This window comes from Lissotriton vulgaris, chromosome 5 (genome assembly GCF_964263255.1).
Source record: "Lissotriton vulgaris chromosome 5, aLisVul1.2, whole genome shotgun sequence".
In the NCBI taxonomy this organism is placed as follows: Eukaryota; Metazoa; Chordata; class Amphibia; order Caudata; family Salamandridae; genus Lissotriton; species Lissotriton vulgaris.
The window spans coordinates 272,640,179-272,667,293 of record NC_141693.1 but is presented as its reverse complement, the minus strand read 5'-3'; the positions used below and the strand labels follow the sequence as shown (position 1 = coordinate 272,667,293).

The 27,115-nt window shown below is 46.7% G+C and overlaps 1 protein-coding gene across 2 annotated transcripts in view; it reads left to right on the top strand.

Moving 5' to 3' along the window:
- Window positions 1-20,292: 20,292 nt before the first annotated feature.
- Window positions 20,293-27,115, top strand: part of PIK3CD (phosphatidylinositol-4,5-bisphosphate 3-kinase catalytic subunit delta) — a 766,219-nt gene continuing 759,396 nt past the window's right edge. The window contains exon 1 of one of the 2 annotated variants that reach the window (XM_086921389.1): window positions 20,293-20,417. The gene's annotated coding sequence lies outside the window, so the exon portion shown is untranslated. The remainder of the gene's footprint in view (window positions 20,418-27,115) is intronic. The other variant, XM_086921391.1, reaches the window with a different exon arrangement.

Sequence of the window (27,115 nt, the reverse complement as noted above, 5' to 3'; positions counted from 1 at the left end):
ATTCAATGACAGGGCTCTCTGACATTGTCAATGGTAATCTCTCGAGTTTCTCGATGCTCAAGATTGTATAGTCTGCTCCTTTCTGTGCCAAACTGATCTGTTTATCAGTAAGGTTAAAAATGGAAAATAATGACGTTGTGTTTATCAAACGCCAAGGCACATAGCCTGAACGAAGATTTTGCAGCGTCCAGCCTAGTTCTATAATAGAGCGTAATTGAGACTGGCCATGTTATAACATTAGCAAATCTCTGTCTATCACATCAAAGGCAGAGGATACAATATTGTCCAAAGAATATATTCTGGAAGACAGAGTCATTAACCCATTGTCTACCACAGAAAGTGATTTCTCCAAATTAATACGATCAATTTCTCGTATTTTTTCAGCAGTTTCAATTTGCTTTACTTTCCAAGCCTCGTTGTAAGCAGCATAGATGCTGGTCGCTATGAAACGCTTTTGACGCTGTTTGCGTGGTCCAAGAATGAAATCGCGCAAATCAGCACCATCTTTTAATAAAGACAAGTGTTGCTTAATTTCAGCCAGTGTGGATGTAGTTAGCCATTCTAGGCAGAGTTTCCCTACACTGTATGTGGTTATAATCCCTGGATGTTGTCTCTGGGAGTATCTAGGGTCTAATCTGGTCATTTTTAAACCATGTGTTTTATTCAGGAACCTATCTTGACAGTTATTTGTGTCTGTAGGCCAGATTAACCATTTTTTCCAATCAGGATGTGTTCTGTTGAAATGTAAAACGTGTGACACGTCTAACTCATTATCTGCAGTTGCATTCTCAGCTATTGGCTTTGGTATAGACGGTGTTTTAAGGTCTTTGATCTTAGCTAGGCCAAGACAAGATGTTTGGTGTACAGTGTCATTTAAAAACAACATTTGTTCTGGTATCATGCAGGTTCTAAACAGTGCTTCTAAGCCTTGCACCTGCCAATCTTTTGTACCCCAAATTGTTTTCGTTTCAATATTATTTTTCCAATAATCAAAACCAAATGTCATCATTTTATCATAAAAATGCTTCTGAATATATCAATTTAGAATTTGTCAGCATTGTTTTCATTCCTGTTTTATCTAACAGTTTATAATAAAACGTTTCTGCATCACTTGTGTTAAACCCTGAAAAATATTTGAATTTCTCAAAAAATGCTTTAGAACTGCTTTTAGGTGGTGTAGAACAATGTTCCCATTGATTATACATAAAAACATTTCTAGGCTGTGCAGATTTATGCAAGTAATGATCCCCATAGTGGGTATAACAGAATAATTGCTCATAACTAGATGAACCTTGTAAATAATCATGATCTGTGAATCTAGCTGACATTACTAAATCAGACATCATGTCATTAATACTGTTAAAGTCCCAATCATCAGAGAATGTACTCGGTGTCACAAAGTCACTTAAGGAAACCTTTAGTTGATGAGGATACTTCAGGATTTCGACCGGACCATAGATCTCATAGTCTGTTTTCTCCCATACTACCCCACCAGGTATTGGAATTGCTGTGACATTTACTGTTGACAGTTCTCTTTTCTTCACGTGGGATGATCTGTGTGGTTTCAGGACTAGGTTGATGTTCTGACTTGCTGTGTCCATTGTAATATATTTTCCTTCAATGAATTTTCCCAAACACAGTACCATGATGAGCCAAAGCAGGAGGAAAAATACACCTAGACCGAACCAGAACTCTAACCAAGGGGAAACAAGGTAGATTTCCTTCAGCTGATGAAAGAGTTCTGTTGCTTTATCTTTAAAAGACTTTTTTGTTTCTGGCATCACTTCGGGGTCGTTAAAATCTTCAGAGAAGTTGTCGAAGTTGATGAAATAACCAGAGGCAGTTCTGTCAATTGATGGGATTGTTCTTTCAATCTTTCTCTCGGTAGCACTTTCTGATGCCACATCATTGTAGACTGGTGTTGTTTCCTGACGAACTGTTTCAATCTGTGTTTCAAGAGGCACGAGTTCCATAGCATTATTGCATAGTCCTTCATTGTGCACTGCAGGCTGATCGAATGTGATGAGTCTTTCAGTTTGAACCTCTTGTATTGTTGCAAGTTTGGGTATTCTGTTGTTTCTTGGGAGTCCACTGGGCCTACTGTTGATTATAGGCCACATGCTTGTGGTTTTACCAGATCGATGGACACGATTCTGTTCTCCTTTTTACCAGCAAGGGGCGGTAGCACAACTGATCTTGTTCCGGTGACTGCTAAGACAGGTACTGCTTTTCTGTAAGAAGGCCCAAATTCCTTCTTCACCGCGATCTTTTCTCTGACTAGATCCCCAATCTTTGGAATCCAGACAGGCCTTGCTGGGGCTGTTGCGGGTGGTGCCTCGTCAGTGGTACTTGGCTGTTGCTTTAACTTTATGTTGCTTAATGATTTTCTTGTTTCATTCAGTTCCTGTAAAACAGCCAAACGGTCTTTTACATCAAAGTGCTTTGTTTCTTCTTGTACCACTGACATCTGACTATCGAGGTCCTGAACGTTCATTCTAATTCCGAACAATAGTTCGTATGGGCTGAAACCTTTTAGAGAATTTCTTGGCATGTTGTTAAGACTAGTCTGGACACTTATTAAATGTTTGACCCACCCAGCGCCTGAACCTAATACCTTCGCTGTTATAGATTGCTTTATGTCCCGGTTTTTTCTTTCTACCACACTATTCCCTTCGGGATGCGACGGACAAGAATACCGCAACCCAATTCCCATGCTGGCCATGGCCTCCCTATAGGCTCGAGAGCTGAAAGCAGGACCCTGGTCAGAATGGAACATGGTAATTGCGTATGTGCCGATATGGACTCGCTAATCTTTTATAACTGTTCTAGCGTCAGCCGAGCGCTGGAGGCCTCATTATTTAAGTGTATTTCGTCTTAAACGTTGTACACAGGGACGCGCTTCTCTTCTTTGATTGCGCAGATAGACCGCCTTATGCTGTCTAGAAGGGATCCTGAAACTACACTGGCCTGTTCATTACTGCGATCTCTGTTGCAGTCTTCACAATTTTGAGCAAAACATTGAATATCTATACTCATTCCTGGCCACCAGTACTCTGATTGCAATTCTTTCAGAGAGGCTTTGATTGTTTGGTGTTTCAGACCCAACCCCATGTGTGCTTCCAGTAGGAGGAAGCCCCTCCTGCTCCTGTTTGGAATTACTCTGTCCCCCACTCCAGGGATTCGAGCAAAAGGAACGGAGTTTGCATCGATTATGTATGCATAATTGAGTGGATAGTTTACGGGTAGTGCTGCACAGTCGCCTTTTACGGTCGTTCTTACTGCCAGCATGGTTTCCCCGTCTATATACTTATCTGTACGCTTTTTTGTGGCTACGGAAGCCGGTTTAGTTGCTTCCGCTTTGGCTGTATTAGCCAATGAATTCCCTGCAACGTGAACGCCATCACGTTGAAGACTCTGTGCGTGAATCACGTGAGCCTTTTGTAGTTCTTTGTGTAAAAGAGCTACTTGTTCCCAAAGCAATTTATGCTTTATTGTGGCACCTGTGTCATCTTTGTAGTCGTTTTCGATCCAAGTCTGCAGCTTATTGTTGTAAGAGTTGACGCAAAAATGAGAATCGCACACTATAAGTGTCGGGAATTCACGTTCTGCATTTTCGAGCGCCATCTTTAAAGATCTGATTTCAGTTCTTTGAACCGAACAGTACTTTACTGATTCAGTTTTGGTTACTTTCGGTCTGAATTTACCGCACAGCCAACGACCTTTAATAATCGCACATGCTGCATCGTAGGATTTTCTCTCTACGTTGAAATGCTGTACAAAGCTATCTGTATAGATTATACAGGCGTATTGTGGGAGAGGCAGAATTTCGATTGGCAGAGGATATTCTTCTTCATATTCTAAATCATTCAGTTCTTCGTATTGCGGGGCGAAATAGTATTTCACGTCTTCCGCTCCTAGAGAATCTATACACTGTATCCATTTCGGATCCAGTGACACTGTAGGCAGGTTTACTGGGCTGAATAGCGCCTCGAAGGCGGATTCCGCTGTAAGGATATTAATCCGTTTGCCGTGTGCTAGTTCTCGTTCATTTGCTAATGCGATTTGCACTGCGTTCACAGTTCTCTCTGTGTGACTGAATGTTTTTTCTGCTTGTGTGTACAAGTGAGATTTAATTGAAATTGGTACCTTTTCTCCCTCATTAGAGGTTAGGTACGTGAATCCGCATCTTCCTGGGATGACTCGGATTACAAGATCACGTGTGTTGTCACGTGTGTCTAATTTTGTTTTTGCTAACATGTCTGTTTGCAGTGATCTCAAAATTTCAGTGTGTTTTTGAGTCCAATTGATTTGTTTTAAATCAGGTTTTATTAGTTCGTAGAGAGGTTTAACCCTCTCTGCGTAATTTAGGATGTAAGTTCTTCCGAAATTCAGAAAACCTAGTATTGATTGTAAATTCTTCAGCGTTTTTGGAGCTTGGAGTACAGCGCACTTCTCTAAGAAGTTGTCCGCTAGGCTTTTCCCTTCACTTGATAATTCGTACCCTAAAAACAGTACTGTCAGATGGGCAATTCGGGACTTTTTAAAGTTGAATTTGTAACCCTCTGCTGCGAACCCAAGTATGATGGTGTTCACTCTTTTCAAGTGAGTATCCAAGTCGTCGTCTGTGAGATAAATATCATCTACGTAAGATAATGCTTCATCATCATAGATTTGTAGTAACTCTGTTACCCTAGCTGAGAATAGTCCTGGGCTGTTCTTGAACCCCTGTGGGAGTCGACAGAATTTTTTCTGCGACCCAAATGCGGAGAAAGCGGTCAAGTATCTGCTTTCTGGTGCAATGTTTTGACAAAAGAAACCATTAGAAATGTCTAATGTCGTTTTGTATTTTTTCCTAACTATGTTATTCATTAGGGCTGCACTATGCGAGTTTTGTACTGCAAAAGTTTTGCAACATGTATTAAGGTGTCTGTAGTCCAAAACTAGACAATATGAATTGTCTGGCTTGGAGACAGGAAACAAAGGATTGTTCATTTGAGAGGTGCATGTTTCAATCACCCCCTGGTATTCAAGTTGATCTAAGATCTCCCTGACCTGTTTTTTAGCTTCTTGCTTTATGGGATACTGCCGTTGGGCAGTTGGTTCACTTTTTAATTGGATTTTGTGAGGCGGTGAATCCTCATCCCATCCTACATGATTTTTATACAATGCAGGTGCCTGGGCTACTGCCCATTTCCTGGCATATGTATATTTTTTGTGAATCGGTATGTGATTCGAGAAGGCAGGCATAATCACTTCTTCGCCACGAGGGCACTCCCTGACAAACTCCGGGGGCCAATCTTTTTCAGCTAACAGAATATCATAGCCTTTTGAGAGCTTATCCCAAAATAGACCCTTAATTTTCCTAGTCTTATCACCCTCTATACGTAATGTTATTTCGTATATTTTATGGGGCTCGCTAAGCCTGGCGTCGGCAGTTTCAACCTGAATGTATTCATTCGTGTCCACTGTCTCCAGATGACTCATCAAGTTCTTGCGCGCTATACTGATTTCTGCTGCACTGTCCAACATTGTCAATGCCCACTCCCCGTTTTTCAACTGTGTCCTCAGTATTCTCGGCATGGTTGATTACTCTAATACTGGCTACCTTCTTTTTCTGAAATTGAGATTTCTTATTTTGAGCAGGTTCCTTGTCTTTGGACTTGGTGTGCTCTCCTGGGTCTGACCGTCCTCTTCTTTCCAAATTCTGTGGAGAAGATCGAGAGGGACGTGTATCAATACTTTGATATCTGTCAGGTTTTTTTATATTATCCCTATTTCTAAGGTTATATCTTTTCTCAGAGGGCTCCCGTTGGGGAGACTGGCGTTCTCGAGTCGGAGTTCTTTCCCTCCGTCGAGGAGACCTTCCTCTGGACTGAAAAACTTTTTCCTTGGGAGTGGATTGTTTATTTCCATCCCAGCTCTTTTTAGGAGTGTTTAAATTATTTTTAATAAATAATTTTTCAGGATTTTCGAGCAGTTGGGGCTTTACTGGTTTTCCACCCAAGCTGTCTCTACCTAATTCTTCATAGCACTTTTCTATGATTTTTGCTAGCTCAACAGGATCTTTTATATCTGTTTCCCTCAACTTCTGGCGAATCGCCACAGATGCTGCTTCTCCCTTTACGTTGGCTAATAATATAGCCGTGACCTGCTTGAAGTCTTTCAGTAATTTCATACCTAGATTTAAAGCGGGCTCTGGACCGAATTCATTTTGAATCTGTTTTAGCACGTCTGGTATTACCGCCATAGACGGAACACCGTGTGTTTTTGTGTAAATGGAAGCAAAGACTGTACCCCAAGTGTCGCAGTCCTCCACGTGTGGTGCGATTCCCATAGGAAGGCAAATGGTCAAGATTCTGTGTTTCTCAATAGGGGTAGTATCAGGAAATACTGCCTCTATTTGAGTGATTTTCTGGGCTAACCAGAAAGGAATTTGTTCCCGTTTTACGGGTGTTTTACCAAGACATGACTGTATGTTCTGTGGTGTAATTTTATTTGTGTTCCCCTGATGAGGGGTCAGCTGGTGTGAATTAACAGCTGGCTGGACTGTTGCAGTCCGTATTACATATTGGACTAATTGCCTATGTATTTTTATTAATGTGTTTAGCTGTGCTAACAGCTCTTCCTTAGACATTTTTGCAATGTCAGGATGTGGTGTGTAGCTGGCTAGAACCGGCCACGTGGCTCCTGGTCTACCTAGTGGACCGAGCCTGGTAATGTGATCATTGTGTTTTAGGGCGCCATTAAACCAGAGCAGGTGCTCTTGAAATTTAAGTGGAATTTCAACCTCCTCGAAAGGGGCGTACTCATCCGGAGGTTCCTCTATTTTGTAATAGTGAAACTCTTGTGTTATAGCGTTTACCGCTGGAAAGTTTATCCATGAATAGAATACCTCTGTCTGCCGATACTCGTGAGCCTCTATCACGAAAATTACTGTACCACCTTGAGGTGGCAGTCCGTTATCTATAAGTTTTAAAGTTATAGATCTTCTTAACTGGACCGGGATGATAATAGCATCCGGGTCTGTGTATTCGGGACCTTGCTGAGTCGCATCTACTGCGGCCCCAGAGGTGCCGTTTTCTGGCATTGTAAAAATGCGAGGTTTGCAGAGTAGGTCTCCAAGGAGACAAAGATTAGGTGCACAATATTTTGGAACACTGTATCCTTCAACGTTGAATAAACCAGAGCTTTACATAGGAATCTCTTCCTACTAAGGTCGGGCGGATTTTAACCTTTCACCCACTCCAGACGTCTATTGGAGTATTTACGGGAGAAAGGGGTGTGAAATATGCACGACTGAGTTACTCTACAAGTCTTACGTTAGTTTATCGCCTTACCAAACGTTGGGCGCCATGTAGTGTAGTTCCTAGTTTCCCACTAGGCCCTGCGCATTGGAATAACATAAACAGTAGTATCGACGTGGAACTGGCTATATTCCAGGCCTCCACTGACTATGCTAAACTTAATTGGGTTGTGTTACCAACTAGCTCAGAGGTCACTGGAAACTTTCTTCTCTGCATAGGAAGTGATCAGCTTCCTTGGCACAGACAAGAAGGGATTCAGTTTTCCAACAACCGTGCAACATGACAACTTTGCTCCTCAGATCAAGAGTCGATCTCTAGGGTCGTGTGAAACAATAGACATAGATTTCACTCAGTCAGTCTAGTGCAGTTTACTTTCACGGTATGTAGAGAATAGAGAGACGGGCGTTTATCAATAAAGGGTTAACATTTATTGAACAGTCTTTCTTCTCATACAAGAGAAATGTATTGCCACAATTGCAATAACTGTTATTATAAAAAGTACGTACAGTAAGATAAGAATTGCGAAATAGAACTGTAAAAGCATTGATATGGTTTCTTAGCCATACAATGGTTTAAAAGTAATAAAACATATATACAGTCATATATACATTAGGCTAACATACTCAACTGGTGCTTCTAACTAAGCCTACCCCAGTGTGCCTGACCTAAGCCTAACACGTGAGAAGGGGAGTAAGTAAGTAGCTTAAGTTAAGTTGGTTTTGCCAAGGTTTGTTTCAAGAATTCTCGTCTAAGGGTTTAGTCAACACCATACCTCTGAATAGAATGATGGAGGATTGGTATCTCCTTCAGGGGTCTCTCTCGATATCCCAGTCACCTGCGAGGGTAAACCGGAAGCGCCGGGACTGGATTTCTCTGCACGAGAAATGCAGCGGCTTCTCTTCAGCGCGTCGGGAGGAAGGAGGGGTGACAGCGTCCGCGGGCAGCTGGGCTGGATGTCTTCGCAGAGGACGGCTGCACGGCTCCTCAAGCGTACTGAACCACAGTTCGCGCTGTAGCGGCGATAATGGTAATCAGTAGCTTCACCACCACAGGATAGCAGGCTGCAGCGACAGAGTGCTAGTTGTTACCAACACGGGGTCATGCAGGCAGCTGGCATCAGCAACAGGTTCGCTCCTTGCTTAAGGCAACGTTGGTAATATTTATACCTGACAGGTGCCGGGTTTGACGCAAGTTTGCTGGACATAAGACGTCAATTAAAGATGTCACTAGGAAGTGACAGTTATCAGTTGCTCATTAGAGTTCCATTACTAATCAAAACATAGCAAGCGGGGATTTCCAGGTTTGCTAAGTTTTTATCTTGTTGAAGAACTCGGAGTGTTATCTAGGAATATCAGATAGTGACTGCTGCTCTGTCATTGCACTAATTGGTCGCAAAGGAAGTAGCAGAGAGTCATGCTGGAATGTGGCTCTGTTCGTGTGAGGTCAGAGATGACTTTACAGAAAATCGCACTTGAACGGTTATGCCAATATAGGGAATAAAGGGCTTTATAGCCGAATAGGGGCATAAGGTCACAGTATCGATCAGGAACCTAGATAAGCACATAACAGGTATTCCGACCTGCGGTGAGGAGCCAGTGACACCAGACGCACAGTGTCTGGTGAGCGTGTGGCTCCTCAGAGAGGTGTCCAGGTGGAGTAAATGGCAGTGAGCAGTACCATGAGAGGCAGGAGACATCCCTAGGCCTCAGGTGTGGTGGGCAACGGTGGTCCAACTTCTTTTCACCAATGTTGTGTATGGCACACAATGGGCCTTGCATGCAATCAACGGTCAAGCCAGCAGACACAGAGACGGGATTAGTCATAGCGCATACACGGCCAGGGTGTGGGCATATCTCTTTTATTTATAACAGTGAAGTTATGTTAGGGACTGTAGAGGGCCACCAGGCCTTAACTCAAAGGGCACGATGTCCTCACACGCCTTTTGGACGGGTGCGGCAGACAGTATAAAGGGGAGTGGATTGGGTGGCGATTCCCTCCAAGAACCGTACACCAGATGTCTGAGTGCATTTTATTTTGGTGCAACCTCACAAGGCCATCCCTGACACATGTATGTGACCCCCCCTTTGCTAATCATGCGGGATAAGGCCTTGCCAGTGGGTCCTCCCCTCACCGGTCACAACTACTGATGAGACAGAGCCCACCCGCCATGCCACTTGCAAGATCCACATGGCGAGCATCAGTGTGAATTCTGCCCGCTCTTGGGCCGGACATGTCGCATAGTGACACCGCTCTCCTTCTAGGTGCGCTACCGAGCCTAAACTGGGCGTAGCTGACCTACGCGGCAGTTGCTCCAGTGCCTGTTACTGTGGTCAGCGCGCCACCTAGAATCAAAGGATCAGTCGGCCTGAGCAGGGCTCAGTGCCACCTGCTGGCAAGCTGCCACCACCTCAGGCTCGAAGCTCCTGTCTCCGCTCAGCAGGCTGCAGCCCTACAACCAGCAGAAGAGGACTCTGCTCCTGGCTTCCCACCTACCGCACACAATGGTGGACCAGATAGTTCCTGTAGCCACAAGAGTGAGTACCCGTGGCGCTCCCTTGCATCTGCTGCGCCTTGGGAACTCGTTTCCTATCCCTTGGCAAAGGGACCTGCCCAGGCTATAAGCGCCATCTGCCCTGCTTCCTCCGTATTCTGTGAAGGTGTCAGTACAGCACTGCGGGCTTCTCCACTATGACGGACGACCAACAACGGCCCCGCACAGCCTAGACCTCACCACCTCTGAGGCCGACCATCCATGCATCAATTCCTGTGTTGAGGGCTATTCCGCGAACTAACTGACTACGATACTGCTGCCCTGTTAGAAATGGGGTAACCAATTCTATGGGGGTAGTATGGAGCAGAGCGGGCAGGCCAAACTCCTGAGGACATGTGTGACGCATCCACGCAGTACACACAGACGACACCCAAGGAACACCACAAAAAGAGACACAACACCAGTTTTGGTGAAAAAGAATAACTTTTGTATCGTATAAAACTCACAGGTAATCACAGTTATCACTATACTGCGCCAACTGGCGCCAGGGCAATATATACAAGGGAGATTATTTACAGGGTAAATGAAAAAAAGAAGGTACGTTCATTAGGGTCAATGTTGCAAGTAAAACGTAAGCATTAACATTTGGCATAACACATTAGGTGAAAAACTATGCGAAGGCATATCAACTCACTATACCTCATCAGCCCAAAGCATAAGGACATAGGGGCATAGCGTTAGCATGTAGCCGGAACCACACTGCGTAGATAACTTGGGCTTACATTGTGGGACCTAGGTAACCCTACTTCGGCACAGGCTCTCAAAAGGTAACAGAACTTATATCCCTGAACAATATCAGCTTAGACGTATTAGGGCAGGCTCAGTCCATTCACGCATTAACACTCGTCGTCCGTCTGTGGGCATAAGTCTCAGTAAATTAGGCATACACCATCAAACACATTAGCATTGGGCATCAGCCATGAGCCTCAGTACACTTGCATAGGGCGGAGAAGGCCTAAGCAGGGGCAATATCTTGGCATAACCCTATTGGCAAGTATAACAGCCTGGGGCATGACCTGTAGGCCTCAAATCAGCACGGGCCACCCTGGGCATGAAGTAGGGCAGCAACATGAACCAAAAACCCCTATAGCAGGACCCTTCATGCATGCACCCCAGGAATCGCTGTAGGAATGAAGGGGCGCAATGTAGTGGAATAGCTGTCGGCGCCACTGCGCAGTCACAAATGGGTCTCCAGACTCCACAATGTCCCCTCAAAACAGTGGCCCCCAACACCCTGTACCTCTTCTGTCGCAGCTGCCCACTGTCCAGCAGGGCAGCTGTGATCAATAAATCCGGCCAGGCAGCACAGCTCACGGTGGGGCCCCTCCCAGGACTCTAACACCGGGGGGGGGGGGCGGGCACCGGCTGTGCCCCGACACACACCCCCAACCACAACACAGCTGAGCCCCACTCACTGGGCTCCTCGGGATGACTCGGTTCCTCACTGGTCTCCTTTGCGGTAGTGGGCTGGGGGGGGACAGACAACGACAATGTGCCTCGAGGCCCACCCTCCGTACCCTCCCGACACCCCCTGGCGCTGCGGGGCTTTCCCCAGCACGCCTTCACTGGTGGAGGCGGGGTAGGCTCGCGCGGTCTTCTCCAGCTGCTTCTCCCGGGCTGCAGGCGTCTTCGGGGGCTCTGGGCCAGCACGGGGTAGGCTCCCGCCTGGCTACTTGTTCCACACGGGGCTCTCTCGTCACCACGGGAGCCACGCACCGCCGCCACTTGCTTCCGGCTGCTTCCTCTCGGTCTGCGGCCATGCCCTCAACCAGGCGCGCCTCAGCCTGGCTTCAGGGTCACTCAGGGCCGGACTGGGAAACAAAACCGGCCCTGGCAAAGTGCTCAAGCCCCCCCCACCCCTCCCCCTCCCCGGGGTGGGGGGCGACCGTGGTCTCTGCCAGGGCCGGTTTTCGGACGATTTTGTTACAGGACCGATTTTGCAGCTTTCCTGCAAAACCGGCCCTGTAACAAAATCGGCCCCCACCCGTGTGACACACCAGGGGATTGCCCGGTGCCCGCAAGGGCCTGGGGTCACTCCCTCTACTCTTCTGGCTGCCGTAGGCATCGCGGCGGCCCTCCGTGAATCCCGGGTTGCGGCGGTGATTGCCGGGCAATCTTAACCCGCGGGGTGGGCACCCGCCGGGTTTCTGTTTAGGCTGGCAAGCGGGGTAGGCACCCGCCGTATTCGCCCGCCCGCAGGCAATCTCCACACGCGGGGTAGGCTCCCACGAAAAGGGCACTCCAACGCGGGGTAGGCACCCGCCAGGGTTAATTAGTCCAACACGCGCCAAAGCACTGCAGGCTTCTCCATGATGACAGACGACCAACAACCGCCCCTCGCAGCCTAGACCTCACCACCTTTGAGGCCGACCATCCATGCATCAATTCCTGTGTTGGGGGCTATTCAGCGAACTAACTGACTACACAACTGCTGCCCCATGCGGGAAAGTATGGGTAGGCAGACTTAACTATTACTGCTGTGCAATGTGGGAAACAGATGGGGCTGTCAAAAGATGTTTTCCAAAACACACCTAACACGGGGGATGATCAGGACTGTGACGGGGTGGTCGTTTCTCTAAACGCCCATTTCCCCCTACAGCTCAACCCTGACTTCAAGTGCTTCAAACTGTGCCAAGCGCCAGCAAGATGATGAACCTATAGACAGCTTCCACGCCGGACTCCGTGCCCTCACCAGCACCTGGTGGATGACGATCACTCAAAGGAAGTCTGAGTCCAAATCATACTGGCCTTACGCTAATACGTCTTGTGACGTCTCATCCTTTAACAGCCGGAGGTAACGCTGAAGGACATCCTGGTCCTTACATACACAAGCTATCCAACATTTGGGAGGAGGAAATGGAGCTGGTCTGGTCTCAACGCCTGGGCTGCCACCTGCTGACCAGGCTCTCGAAAGTCAAGGAGGAAGTGATTGATGTGATGTACCGACAACAACAGCGTTACCCACTGCATAAAAACCTGTCCCCAGCACAAGGGAAGAGCCAGAACTGCAGCCTCGAGTAGCATACGCTCAAAACTTGCCGCGCTCAGAAGTACATGTGCTCCAGGTGCGGCAAGAACAATCACTTTGCAAGGGCCTGCCGGAGCAGCAACAAGGGGCGGAAGCCCTCACCTGACCATGCCTGGCATCAGCATTGAAGCAGCTGTCGGTGGATTGGGAGCAGGCTGACAGACTGGGGCGTGTGACGACCAAATAAAAAGGAGGCTGGCAGTGAGGACGAAGAGGCATTCATGATCTTGTACTACGGGGCAGCACACCAGAATATTCGCTCACCATCAACGTGAGTGGTCACTTAAGCAGGATGCAAGGTCAACATCCTTATCAACACCAGAGCATCAGTGAATTTCATGGACATAGAGCAATACAGCTCACCATCACCGATAGCCTCCAATATCACAGAGCATCAGGAAAATCCATACCTAGAGGGAGCAGAAACCACTGCCACTACCATGGCTTAATCCAAGTGGAGGTTGCCAACATCCTAGTCAGCAACAGAAAGGCTTCTACGTCACGAAGAAGGGCAGTGGCACGCTGCTAGGATGTTGCACATTGGAAGAGCTAGAGTTAGTATTCTTTGATTGAGGTATCCACGCCACATGTGCAGAGATTTTGAAAGAATTCCTGCAACTGTTCAGTGGGCTAGGATGCCTGAAGGGCACAAAGGTCAAGCTCGACATAGACCCAGTATCAAGCCCAACATCCAATAGGTATTAAACATAAGTGATGACATCCTCATTTCTTCTGTAACCCTGGCCGACCACCATCATCGCCTCAGAGCGACCCTCCAAAGGCTTGCAGACTTGGCACAAGAGCAAGTGCTCATTCTTTGAGTTGACCATTGGGTTCTTTGGATATATATTCTCAAGTGAAGGCTTGAAGGTTGATCTGCACAAAGCAGATGTAATTTAACACACTCCCAAGCTATAGATACCAGAGGAGGTCAGGAGTTTTCTGGGCATGGCCACATATGGCGGGGGGCTGTGCCCAACCTTGGAACTATCTTGGAGCTGCTCAGAGTGCTAATGAGAGCGGATGCACCTTGGAATTGGTTTGAACAAGTCGACCAGGCTTTTCAAGATGTCAAGAAAGCTCTGCTGAGAGATGCCACGATGTCATACTTGGACCCAGAGCGCCCAAGAGAGCTCCTTGTTGACACCGACCCAATGGGGCTATGAGCGGTGCTTACTCAGTAGAAAAGTAATAGAATATGGGTGCCCACCACATACGCCATCAAGGTGCTGACAGCAACAGAAACTCAACTCAATATACCGAAATCTAGTGGAAAGCCCTTGCCATATGGTGGGGTTGCAAGCACTTCCTTCCTCTACCCGTGTGGTCAAAAATTCAGGGTGATGATGGATCACAAGCCACTAGTGACTCCGTTTACAGACACGTCAGGAATAATGCCCCCGTGGATCAAGCATTGGGCGGTACAGCTACAGATATATCCCTTCAGTTATTTCTCACATGTTGGCAGGGAACCCGGTAGATTACCTATCCCAGCATCCCGCAGACCGAATCAGTCAGGGACAGGAGAGACACAGAGACAGCAAATAGGTTCATGAGTATGGTGCTGCATGCCGCCAACCCTGCAGCCATGTCCCTAGAAGGCATTTGATTGGGCACTGCCTGAGGCACTTGCCGGCAGAAGGCCATTCAAGTGTTTAAACGTCACCAATGTAAGTGATTCCAAAATGGTGCCCATCAGTAGAACCTCCACCGACCAAGCAGTGATGTTGCATCTCTGGAGGGTGAGGGAGGAGCTCAGCACTATGGAGTATTACTGTGTGGCCCACAGTTAGTGGTGCTTTGAGCTCTGTGGGAAAGAGTGGTGGGCCTGGCTAATCAAGGAGCTGCCAAGACAAAGGTAAAATTTCATCTGAAAGTGTGGTTCCCATGAATAGATGGAATGGTGAATGAGATGGTAAAGGCCTACCACCCATGTCAGATCAATGGTGACCCTCCTCACCAAGCACCAGTTCAAGTAGAATAACCCAGATAGGAACAATGAAGCATGGATTTTGGCAGCTTCCCAGATGGGCGGCAGATGGTAGTCCTTGTTGACGACTATTCCAAGTATCCTGTGGTCGAAGTAACGGCTTCGATCACATTTACGAGAATCTGGGCCATTCTAGGGAAGGTGTTTGCCACATCTGGCCTGCTTCAAGCCATAAAGACAGACAACGGGCCATGGTTTCAGAGCCATGAGTTCAGGCAATACCTCCAGTTCCTAGGGATTGCTCACAGGAGGATCACCCACAATTGTCCGCAGGCCAATGGAAATATGTAAACGAAAAGGTCAGGATTGGGGTGTCTCAGAAGAAGGATTTTGAGTGGTGCAGTTTTTGTTAAGCTATAGAACCCCCGCCCCCCTCAACCCCCACAGTACAACAGGCTGCTCACCCATATCCCTGTTGTTCCAAAGACCTGTATGAGACAGCATTCTCAGAGGACCAGGCTGGAGTCCCGAGGAGGTGGATGCACCAGCCGTCCAGCCAAAAGAAAGGCGGCCACAACCGTGCCAGAAGAGTCCGAGCCATGAGCCCTCAGCTACAGATCGGACACCAGGTAATTATCTGTGTCCAGTGCCATAGATGGAAGTGCAGGACGCCGTTCGAGAGAGATCCATGGCAGGTCACTGGACAGAAGGGCGCAAAGATAACCGCCTCCCGAAGACAGGAGACAATAACCAGTATTGCATTGTGGTTCAAACCAGTGAAGTCAACTGTTGCTGTGGACAGGCAAAATGAAGTGTAAAGAAGTATGGAGGTAGCAGATGAGTGGGAGTACAATCCAGTCCTGTCGCCCGACCCTGCTCTGCGTCCCACTTCACCTTGGAGAGATGAAGCTGCACCCATTTTGAGCTCAAGGGAAGCGGCACGACTCCAGGGCCGAGCCAACATGGACCAGATACGCACACATTTGAGACATTGACAGGAGGAAGGGTGGCGGTTCGGAGATAAGACTTCAGGCCCAATCCAAGGCTCAATCAGGACTCACGTTACTTTATTCAATAAGGTAGATACCATGAAGACTGACCAACCGAAGGTGATGTCCCTGGTGGCTGTAGAGTGCCACCCAGCCTCTACTATTGAACATCCACTTCTCACTCCAAGGTCCGAGGAGATAAACAAAGGGTGAAATGGTCGCTGGAGGCCGCTGCTGACAAGAAAAGTAATTGTTGGTGTTGTACGTATATGACGCTGCACCTAGCGGCCTACCTGCCAGAGCATGCCGCTACACTAGCGACGAGGACAGCGCAACCCTGCCTGCTTTGCTGGTGAGCCACAGAAGGCTATGCATTGTGGAACAGTGCTTGGCTGAAGTTGATCACCCTCAGCATTGCCTGGTGGCCCCTGTGATCGGGTGCCAGCATGAAGCGTGAGTCTGCGCACTGTCCCCCAGTGTCTGTGGAGCAGGATTCCAGCGCCTCCGTGCTCTGACTGCACATCTGCAGCTGAAAGAGACCCACCTCCCAGCCTGGTGCTGCCTTGGTCCACGTGGCCTAGCCGCCACTGACCTGCTCACGGCTTCCTACATTCACACACAAGGTGCTCCTGCTCCCACCAGCCGTGCATCTGCCTAAGGCTATCTCCGGCCACTGCCCACCTTCTCCCCTGCATCGGCCTCTTGCGTCCTGGACCACATGTGGACTGCTTGGAGGCCATCTCACTCCTGGAGGAGGGGAGGTCTAAATAATGTGGCCCGGTCGCAGTGCGATGAGCTGCCTGAATCGACCGTGGCATGCATCTCCCCATGGGAGGGTAGGGCAAGAGTGGTAGCCTATGACCTCGGAGCAGACAGGCCAGCAACTCCAGCAGATGATCCAATTCAGGCAGAGACATCCAGGCAATAGAGAATCGCCAGAAACGAGAAAGAAATTTAACAGGGATGAGAATAGAATGAGGAAGGAACGTCATTAAGAAATACCTGGAAAGACGCACATGATAAGAGGGAAAAAAGTGGACGACAGCACAGGCCTCAGCCCGCCAGATAACAACACTGCTGCACAGTCTACCTCCAACCACTGTTGCCACCAAATGCCGTCAAAGCGACAGCCTGAGCAAAGAATTGTAGGAACAGTTCCTTACCAGCATGAGTGTGCAACAGCAACAAAACCAAGGTCACCCTGACCCAACCCTATATGCATATGCCTCAGTAACTCTGTTGTCACCTTTTAGTGAACTGTCGCACTCAGCCACAGGGGCACAACGATGGTGCTCATGGATCGGACAACTACAGCATTATTTCCGCGCCATGCAGAAAATGGCTGGGCCGTAAAGAGATCACTACTCATGCATTTTGGAGGGGCACAGTTCTATGAGCTATTTGAAAAACTACCAAACATGGGTGATGATGCTGATTAGGATGCTGCAATGACTACATTAAACAGGCATTTTGACACATAGCTCAATCCCAATTATGAGTGCTTCAAGCTGTGCCAAACTACAAACAAACACAGAGTCGGTCGACATGTTCTATAACTAGCAAGCACCTGCATAAACCTCAATCAGGAGGAGATACGAGTACAAATAATACAAGGATGCAAGTCAGCAGTGCTACGACAGCTCATCCTGAGCTAGCCAAGCATCTTGCTGGAGGACATCCTAGTCTTGGCACAGTCCCATGAACTGTAGAATAACTGGATTGAAGATATGGAAGCAGCCCTGGGCAAGTCAGTCATCGCCACCCGGATCCCAAAAGTGTCATAGCATCAAAGAAGAATGAGTCAACGTTGTGCAGAGAAGCCAAGGCCTTGCATGGCATGCAGAAAACCCCAAACCAAGTGGGAGCTGTGGAAACTGCGGCCTAGAGCATAAGATCCCTGGAATGTGCCCAGCCAAAGGGAAGACATGTTTGCAGTGCAGGAAAGCCAATCACTTCGCAAAAGTGTGCCGGAGTGGGAGACTGAGGCCCCACGCTGAATATCTGAGGAAAGCAACTGCAGCCCTGCATCAGTTATCGCCCGAAGACACTGCTGAAGCTGATGCACTCAGCCAGATGAGGAGTACGACGTCTTCGTGGTATCCTTTGCCGGAAGAGCCGGCTTCAAGAGGCGGCCACCTCCAATGTGAATGGTGGTAGTAAGAGGCCCTCCTGGTAAGGCACTCATCGATACTGGGGCCACTGTAAATGTAATGGACTCTGAGCAGTTCGAAAGGCTAGTGCCACGCCAGCCCCGATCACCCAGCTGGGTGAAAATCTATGCTTATGGCAGGACAGAACCGCTACGTCTCCGAGGTACCATAGATGTAGATATCAAGCGTGATGGACGCTTGACAAGAGCGACGTTCAATGTCCCGGATGGTGGAAAAGGCATGCTGCTTGGTGGCCACACAGCCGAAGATCTTGAGCTAGTGTTTTTAGCAAGGCAAGTTTATGAGTCACATGCAGGCTCCCTGCTCCCAGAGTTCCCACAACTGTTCAAATGCCTGAAGAAGTTGAAGGGCGAACAGGTCAAACTGCACATCAATGACTCCATCAAACTCACAGCTTTAAGGCACCGGAGAGTCCCCTCCCACCTGTGGCCACAGGTGGAGCGTGAGCTGCAAGCATTGGAGGAGCAGGGGGTTATTGAAAAGGTGACTGCTCCCACGCCCTGGGTCTCCCCACTTGTTACTGTACCGAAGCCGAAACAGCCAGGAGCCATACGGCTATCTGTAGACATGAGGTTCCCAAATCAAACCATTTGTCGAGAGCGCCACATAACACACATTATGGGCGACATTGTGGCGGATCTCAAAGAAGGCAATATGGTTCTAGAAGCTGGATCTTAACTCCAGTTAGAACGTGCCCCAAAATGCCACTACATTACGTTTTCTATGCATGTAAGACTCAGGCGATACAGGAGACTAGGCTTTGGTGTTTTGTCCGCGGTAGAGGTGTTTCAGAACGCATCAAGGTAACCCTCTCCAGACTGATGGGAGTGATCAACCTGAGTGACAACATCTTAATCTTGACTGGGAACCTTGAAGAACACCAGGTCCGAATGAGGGCTGCCCTACAACGCCTGGCAGATGAGGGACTTGACGCTTCATAAAAACAAATGCTCCTTTTACCAGGATGTCATTGCTAGACAGCGGCCCAGAGCGCTGAACCCCACCTTGTAGATCGGGGCATGTCATCATGAAAGACCGACATCCCGGGTGGAAGTTCGGATGTCCTCCAAAATGGAGGCCTGGAAGGTGGTAAAGATCGATGGCACCATGGTCATCGTTCCATGAGGGAGCCGCACAGTAGCGAGAAACATCTTTTGATTCAAAGAGATTGCAGCAGCTACAGATTTGGTGGAAGGCAATGCCGGTGAAAGACAGACATCCCGGGTGGAAGTTTCAGATGTCCTCCAAGCCAGAATTCTGGAAGGTGGTAAAGATCGATGGCACCATGGTCATCGTTCCGCGAGGGAGCCGCACAGTAGCGAGAAACATCTTCTGGTTCAAAGAGATTGCGGCAGCTACGGATTTGGTGAAGGCAATGCAGGGGAGGACGTTAGGACGGCGGAAGAATACCCTGTAACACCCACACTTTTGAGACAGGCGCAGCCCCCAACACTGGCTGAAAATATAGAAGAGACCTTAGAGTGAGAAGTGGAAACATTACATCGTAGAGCCTGGGTGGCACTCTATATATCCCTTCCATCTCTTAAGAGTTTGTAGATAATGGCTCACACTACCTGAAAGGAACACACAAAGTCGCCCACGTGAAAACTAATTGTGTGGTTTCGTAGCATATGTCGCTGTGCCTAGTGCTCTACCCGCGTTCCTGCCAGTCAGCGCCCACCGCTACAATGGTCATGCAAATGCCCATAATATGGTGAGGGATAAGGAGGGCCACCCGGTCTCTCACAGGGCATGATAATCTCTTTCTGTATCATTGTCAGCCTCTAATCATTTTGATGTCTGCCCTGTCCTGATTTTTCCTTTTCAAACTATGGCCACCATAGCGACATAGTATAAATCACAAAAGAGAGTGAGGAACTAGGGTGGCTAGTTCACTTACCCTAGGTAACAACATGAGCGTTATTAATGTAGCTAGCTCCTATTGATTACTATACACCATAGCGACATAACATACTCATATCATAAAATGACGTACCAGTTACGTTCAAATCAAGCATGAGACACACACAGTTATCTTTTACTCCTCACTTATATTTCGTTATGCTCCAGATGCCTTTTTTGCGCATTGGGAGAACACCTCCTTTCTAACGCGGCAACCCTATTACACTTTACCGGAAGTTGAATTATTTGTCTTTCTTCTATTTCATCTTCCACTGGCCGTTTGTTTTTCCTGGTTCCGTGCACAGTTGATGTTGTCTGGCTGTGACTCCTCCCCCTAAGGTACCGGCGAGGGAGCTGATTGGTTGCGGGGTGTGGCACTGGCACCCTTCTGAATGGAGCCGGTCAGGGCCCGAGCTAGGTTGCCAGTCGCACTTTGACAGCAGGAGGAGCTGGCTGGCGCGAGCCGCGCCCACCATATGCGGCCGGGAGGGGCCGGCTTGCTGTGGCTATACAGCGGCTTGAGCGGCAGGAGGGGCTTGGAGGTGAGTGGCGCACGAGGGGTCTGACTGGCGACCTTGCGTGAGAGGCAGATACCACTAGCATCCATTATTAGCCCCTTATCGGAACCCAGTGAGAAGAAACTCCCTGGTCCTGGTTAACGTCAGCCTCTCTTTGGCAGCTGTTGTCCTTGTAGACGCACCCTTAATCGATGACAGTCTTCCTCCCACATATTCTAACAAAATGATGATGTAGCACATTCCACAGCTGAATCATCCAACTGTGTCTGAATGTTAGGTGTGTATTTCCCCGTAAATCAACGGTGTTCGTTTTAATGATCTAGGAAAGTTTCAAGTGTGACACTTCTCCGCCTTAGTTCTAACCTGAGACTTTTTAGATCACTCGGCCGGTGACACGCAAAGGGAAGGAGACCCTCTCACCCCATGACCTAACAGCCAAGGACATCAGTAATTCAGCATTCGACACCTCAACTATCACAGGAGGGAAGTCCCACAATAATCTGACAGCTGTGCACAAAAATGTAGTTTTCCCTGGGGTAAACAATGCCTGGGGACTACCCCCATCCGAATAGCAACCCTGGCTATATCAATAGTGGCCCCGTGATTCTTATTTTGCCGTTTTTTATATTGTGCGAACTTGCTTTAAGTGCTTTCCAAGAGCATCAGATTAAATCACACAAGGTTATACATATGGGGTTTCCATTTTTTTCTGCAGATAGAGCTACTTTAACATTTTCAATTTTTTTACACATCTATTAAATAAACAAAAAAAAAATAGGCTGTGGTGCACACAGGAGATCTACTTACGGGTCGTTTGAGAGCTATCAGTAGTTCAAGACCAACTTGTTGGAGAAACCTGTTATGTATTTTAAGACACTGGGAGATTTTGCCCAGAATCACAGGATGTTGAGCCAAGGCTGGGACTCGAAACTGGTTCACCAGTTGAGGTGGTCGAGCCAAGAAATTAACAGGGAGGGAGAGCCAAGCCTAGTGTCTGGCTTGTCTCTAAGAGCCTTTGCACAATCTGAGTCCGTAACATGTTTGTCATGCCAATCATGCAGCAAACATCACGTAGAATACAATAAAGTCTCTTCAAAGTAAAAAAAAAAAAACTTTAACAAGCGACAACTTTGACATTAAATTAGTCACGTTATAGGTTCATTGAGAACTAGTGAAGAAAAAGGGAGATTGACAAAACAGAATATTTTCCTAACATTACAGCGTTTGGTTAAGTGGGGAAGTCGAGATCAATCCCAGGTTTTCTGGTTTAACTTTACTCAAATCACCCACTAAATGGGTATCTATTTGTCTCTCTGTTTTTTAACCTCAAAAGTTAATGCTTTATTTTTAACGTTGTGCACAAGGGTTGCAGGCAGAAATCACAGCTCGTTTTGGGCTCAAGGTTCCAAGTAGACTTCGAACTGAGCCAAAGCCCACCTTTATTCCTCAGTTCTCGAGTTGGCTGCTGTGTCTGTTACGTCACATTTCCTCCCCATGATCTAAATGCCAGATGCCCCCCCCCCCCCGGCCTATATCTACTCCTCTTGATTTGTGATAGCAGGATTCCTCTGATAATGTAACAGTGCAAGTGCACTTCCTGCATAATACATACTATTTATGCACACTGTCTTTCCATGACAAAAAGTTCCTCACTAATCTAATAGTTACCCACTAACTACCCAACACAAGAGACTAGCCCATCCAATGTGTATTCTAATAAAGAAAATCCTGACTGCCATAAACTTTGTCAGACAGAACAGAAAATGAGTAGTTGGACAGGAAGTCTTTAATAACATAACAGACTCCCTTATAGTATACAGAAAGATCCTACTCTCACCATATTCCCCACATTAGGCCCCTCCGTGTTCTGTTGTAATCTAAGCCTTATCCAGTAATCCGACCGCCAAGGACCCCGTTTTGGGCTCAAGGTTCCAAGTAGACTTCGAACTGAGCCAAAGCCCACCTTTATTCCTCAGTTCTCGAGTTGGCTGCTGTGTCTGTTACGTCACATTTCCTCCCCATGATCTAAATGCCAGATGCCCCCCCCCCCCGGCCTATATCTACTCCTCTTGATTTGTGATAGCAGGATTCCTCTGATAATGTAACAGTGCAAGTGCACTTCCTGCATAATACATACTATTTATGCACACTGTCTTTCCATGACAAAAAGTTCCTCACTAATCTAATAGTTACCCACTAACTACCCAACACAAGAGACTAGCCCATCCAATGTGTATTCTAATAAAGAAAATCCTGACTGCCATAAACTTTGTCAGACAGAACAGAAAATGAGTAGTTGGACAGGAAGTCTTTAATAACATAACAGACTCCCTTATAGTATACAGAAAGATCCTACTCTCACCATATTCCCCACAGTAGGCCCCTCCATGTTCTGTTGTAATCTAAGCCTTATCCAGTAATCCGACAGCCAAGGACCCCAGTTTATTTTTACAGCACATTAGTCATCCATGTCCCCCTTTTATCTGACAGTAAGGACTTAAGGACTCTAATAAATTATCACAGGAATCTTCCTCACCCACAGCGTAATCTGTGTCTGCATGGGATCCTGATAAATTTAGCACACGCCATCACTCAACAACCTGGAACACCTATTACGAAGATTATTATGGCGGAAGCCATATTAGAAAGGGGTGTGCTGTTCTTTTGTCAGGCGTTCTGGAGGAGGACAGAAGGGTCGCTCCTTGAACTTCAAATTAAAATACTACACATGTAAATACAACCAGAAGATTTAGAAAAAAGTTCTAATGATAGTCAAGAGATGTGACCAAAATGACAAGTCCAAAATGGTCAGGATTTCAGAGGTTAAAAGAAGTAAGGCAGAAGCAGTATGTGAAGTATATTTGGTAAAGCGGTAAGACACATGAAAGTCAGAGAAAAGATACAGATACAGAAGGAAAAGGACACGTTGGTTTGAATATGCCATAGTCACGCCACTGAATCGGTTAACTGAAGTGGTAGAATTGTCATGTTGGAGAAGGTGGCTACAGGTAGAAGGACAGTAAAAGCTAACAGTGCTGACGACTGGAAGCACTGATGAAGATCAGATGAAGAAGAATAACAAGGTGAATGCTTCACAAAAGAGAGAATCCTGCTCGATGTGGCACACTGAAAGGGAGGAAACTCGCCAGGGACAATTGTGTTACCTCTTAAAATATTTAAGGGCCTTACAGAGGGAGAAACAACACCACCAAAATCCATCTTCACACTTCTTTGGAAATAGAATAGGTTGTGGAGGACTCAAGAGATACTGATGCAAGCCCTCCAAATCAAAAGGGATCGGGCGGGCACCAAATGGCTAGTCAGTCTGACTTCAGTGGGGGAGATATTTCTGGGGGCCACCTTTGCTTTATCTATTCAGATTCAACAATTATAAACCTCCTATTTACATGGTGGCCAGCACACGCACGCCCTAGCAACCTGTAACTTCTACCAAGAGGTAATGTTTCTGTATATTTCCCTACATCAATTTCATTAAAAAAAATTGACATTATGTCATAACCTCCATTAAGTCTTGAAAGTGCTCTGGAAAGAGCACAATGGTGTTTGCAATCCATGACAAGCCTTACAGCAACTGCCTTTACAACAAATAATGAGATAACCAAATAACAATAGAAGTCTTGTCCGCTTCCTGAAAAATAGTATAAAATCGAAGTGCACACTCCCACATAGTTACTTAAAACATGATGGAGACATTATATTGTTGAAATGACTGATAAAGACTTGCCATGGTCTTTATCAGCATGATTGTAACAGCTTAAGTTCGCAAATCTGAAATGTTTTTAAAAAATAAATAACATTGATTTCTTCCATTGGGTGACGTGAAATACAGGATGCTTGGTAATCATTTGAGTAGCCTGGTCATGATGGACCTTTTACTAAACTGGATTACAAATTCTTTGAATGTCATGCTGATGGTAAAGAGTTTATTGTGAAACAAGGGGTCTTTTTTCGTTACATTCTTTTGGTTCTGTGTTTTAATTAAACTGTGAACCATTACAATACAAACTCATCGAGTCACGTTCACCTACAGATTGCTCCTGTATTGAAGCATTGAACATGAGATTAACTTTCAAATCCAGCAAAAAAAATCAGCTATCTAATTTTAAAACAAAAACTGTAACATAAGCGTCCTCAAATCTGTTTCACTCGTAAACTTGTATTTTAAAGTTGTAACACCATATTTTCAATTTAAGACAAACTATAGTAAGTCTTTTGAATGTATTCTAAACCATCTTAACGTGGCAGCCTTCCAGTGACCAATTATCCCAACACTAACCATTTTACATCTCCACTCCATGCCCCAAATTTGCAGAGAAGATGGTCATCTTGTTAAACCAAAGCTTCAACATAGCTCTTAATGACGCATTTTAGATATTGAACCCTTTCTTTACATTTCTACTGTTCACCACTTTGGGGATGCCTCAGCCTACTTCACCCTCATACTCCTATTATAAAAAGAACTTGCATGGTCTAACATTTCGTTCGTTTGAACATTTTATCAGCTAAAAAATCATCACAGAAAGAACATTAAGGACAGAAAAAACATCTGTGGTTATAGTCACCGTTCCTATTTGTTTTTCATAAATTACATGTTATTAGTTTTTTTTAATCAATTGGTAACCACAGTGATACATGTCAGCAGGGTTACATGTGCCTTTATATTTCAGTAATGTTTTAGATCATGCAGATATGCCCGCACCCATTATCTCACTTTACAATAAGCTGCTTTTTCAGGTCGAGGCTACCGTCGCACTGCGAAGCAGTGGGAGGAGCCGAAGATTTTATGTCTTCTACAGTGGGGCTTGAACCCGCCCCTCTTCTCCATTGGCAGGCCTCATAAATGCTGGTCAGCCATTGGAGGAGAGGGGCGTCACTCTGTTCTATCCCCGGCTTGAGCAGATTCGGGGGCGTGTTTTTTTGCATTTTTTAATCAGTGACATCATCCGTCACTTAACTGCAAATCCCAAAATGGGCGTGTGTTTCTCCGAGGCATTTCCGCCTCGCCTCGGAGAAACGTGGTGGTGTTTCCGGAGCTGCTCGTCCCTTCCTTTCTGCTTTCAGGAGCTGCTCGGCTCCGCTCGCCCCCCCCCCCTTCCCTCTGCCCTCTTCCGTCGCGCTCTCGCCTCCCCCCGCCTCAGCTCTCCCCCCCCCTTCTCCGCCGCGGCTCTCTCCCCGCGGCTTGTATTACAAAAGGGGGTTGCGGTGCAACCCGAAATCAGTCTAAAATGGCAAAAATCAGCCCGTAAGCGCAGCTATGTGTGCGTACCTGCTTTTTTTGGAGCCTTTATGGTGAGGCTCATGGCGAAAAGTACTTTGCCTATCAGCCCCATTTAGAAGCGGCACAACCGGAATGTTTAAGAAGAGAAGGCAGAGTTGGTCTCTACTTCGCTGTTAGAAAACCAGCTCCCGACGTGTAAGTTAGAAAGTGGATGTGGTTCGGGTGTTGGGTGACACAGTTCACATTTTGCAGTGGATGTTCTGTTACTTCTCTCCTCTAAAAAACCCCTGGCAGCCTAATTCAGAGTTGTCCATCTTTTTGTGTGCAAATAATGAAAATAATAAATACTGGGGACATTTGAACGTGGTGAGGTGGAAAAGTTTAGGACGAGTGCCCGCCGGCGAGCGACTGCAGAGTGAGCCCAAGCAGCCTAAGAAGGGTATTCGCGTCTGATGGGAACTGTCCGGTGGACAGCGCCTGGAAGTAGCCTGCTCTGGCATGAAGCGCTATTCAAAGACGAAACCTGATCAATGTAAATGACGTGCAGTGCATAAATCAGACAACGGCATCTCTCCTTCATTATGAATTTTCTACAAAGAAGGCTTAATTAGAAGGAGGTGAAAGCGAACTTGTGTCACAGCATCGCATTTCCTGTTTGACACACGTCTTTTCTGAGGACAGTCGTTCTTACCTTTTTCAGCAAAAAGCACGCGTGAGTGTGTAGGACTCCCACGAAATGACGCGAACCTATTAAGCCTGGGAATAGTTAGTGTTAACTTCAGAGCTCAGCGCATCGCTTTTTCTATAGTCTAGTAACAACTATACGAAGGACACATTGCTTTCAAAAAGTAGATTGTTGCTGTAGTTGTCAGCACCTGGGAATGGAAAAATGTATTTGGCCGATTCTTAACAGCGGGCAGTTAAGTTGAAAGCATTGCTCCATTTCTGTTTTTAAAACTGGTCCGTTGGCGAGCATGATACTCCGAAGGACCTACTCGGATCCTTGTGAATTCAGCAACATTAATTACTGTGCGTCCTGTGAGAGCAGCTGTTCACTGCGCTGCCAGTTTTTTGCATATAAAGCGAGGGTTCGCTTTGCCTATTTTACATCTTAAGTGCGAAATAAGAACATAGTTAGACAACATTTGCCATTTCCAGGACAAATAAATAAAATATGCTATCGCTGTTACATCACAATAGTGTTTATTTTAGCCACCATTGCTTCATGCAGGTAACTGACATCACATATACAAAATGACCAATCTGATTGTGCCCATGTCCTCAGCTTCTCCCAGGAGTCCAGAGCCAAGGCGAGGGTGCATTTCAAAGGTTGAAATCATAAGTAACCTGGAACGGACATGAATAATGTCCGAAAACCTTTCCAAGGGCAGCAGGGTGCGAAGACACGATTTTATCTCGAATGTTAAAATTAAGCTGACGTATTTCTACCCACAAAAGGACACAATAACAAACGACACCCCTG